Below are 1,686 nucleotides of genomic sequence, written 5' to 3' on the forward strand. Positions count from 1 at the left end.
CAAAGTTCCCTTCAACCGCCATCACTCCTATTCTCTCCCAACTGTAGGGATGAAGGGCACATAGCTCATCAGATGATGTGAGAATTAAAACAAAAGATCTGAATGCAAAGAAAAGCCCCCTGTATATCCTGGCTACAGAGTAAAAATGCTCAAAAAATTGCACAGTAAATTTTACTCACTTTGTGTATTGAGGTATAATTGACATATGGCATTATATTAGTTTCATATAAAGATTGGATATCCTAATATATATAAAAAGCCAGGGCCCTCTCGACCAGACTAAAAACCGAACAGTAACAGTAACAACCACAGAGCAGCTGCATGGGGCGACCAGGCCAACAGGGGGGTTAGTGAGGGATGACCAATGGACTGACCAGCAGACTGTGTGGTGCGACCAGGCCAGCAAGGGCAGTTAGGAGCCACCAGGCTGGCTGGGGGGGCAATTGGGGGCAATCTGGACAGCAGGGGGGCAGTTGGGGGCGATCAGGCCAGCAGGCATTGGCGGTTAGGGGTGATCAGGCTGGTGGCGGGGGCAGTTAGGTATGATCAGGTAGGCAGGCAGGCAAGCGGTTAGGAGCCAGCAGTCCCAGATTGTGAGAGAGATGTCCGACAGTCGGTTTAGGCCTGATCCCCAGGATTGGGCCTAAACTGGCAGTCAGACATCCCTGAAGGGGTCCAGGATTGGAGAGGGTGCAGGCTGGGCTGACTGAATGCCCTCCCCCCCACCCCCCAGCATGTATGAATTTCATGCACTGGGCCTCAAGTTTGTATAGGGTGTCCCAAAATTCACACAAGATTTGAATTTTGCGTGAGCATTAACAACAACAATAACAAAAAATAAAAGCCTAATTTTACTTGCTTTATTGAATCAGATTCTAATATCTGTTGCCCTTTGATTTCAATCCCTTCAATTTGATAAGCATTACCAAGTACCAATTATGGCCCAGGAGCAGGGACAATGAAGACCAATGAAGACCACGGCTTTGTGTATGTGCAGCAAAGCTGTGAAGGCCATTTACCCGATGTGCTATTCCATACATAACTCTATACTGTATACTTTATGAATCAATAAAAAAATTTACAATTTTTAATTATAAACCTGTGTTTTCTATCAAAATTACTTCTTGCGTGAATTTGGGGACACCCTATATATTGGAAATGACACCACAGTAAGTCTAGGTACCATCTACACTACAACGTAGTTACTAAACTCTTTCTAGTAATGAGAACATTTAAGACAGTGGTTCCAACGTGGGGCACATGCCACACAGGGGGGAAATTTGATTTTTAAGGGCAGCAATTTGAGAATGAGTTATTAACAGTTAATTTTATTTATTTTTCATGGTTCTAGGGGCCTCATGTATGGTATATAAATATATATTGTGACATATTTATGCATTTCAGTTGTCTACCAGTATTATGCTTTGAAACTTTATTTGCTATTTTTTCATATCACTTCATATTATTTTTTTAAACAATTTCTTAGTGGTTTCTCCCTTAGTACTTCAACTGTCCTTTCGTTCTTTTATTTTTCTCTTTCATGGATGCCATGTTATTTGGAAGCATATTTAGACCAAGGTAATGGCCTTTTAAGCTTCCTCCATGTGAATAGGAGCTCACTTTTTGAATAATAGGAATCCTATGTCACAGGGGCATCAGGATTTTAGACATGCTTAAGTGGGTCAT

General features: G+C 42.1%; 1 pseudogene; it reads left to right on the plus strand.

Moving 5' to 3' along the window:
• Positions 1-1,686, plus strand: part of LOC102423466 — a 32,945-nt pseudogene that overhangs the window by 17,693 nt on the left and 13,566 nt on the right.

The sequence above is a fragment of the Myotis lucifugus genome, unplaced genomic scaffold, assembly GCF_000147115.1.
Source record: "Myotis lucifugus unplaced genomic scaffold, Myoluc2.0 scaffold_1228, whole genome shotgun sequence".
In the NCBI taxonomy this organism is placed as follows: domain Eukaryota; kingdom Metazoa; phylum Chordata; class Mammalia; order Chiroptera; family Vespertilionidae; genus Myotis; species Myotis lucifugus.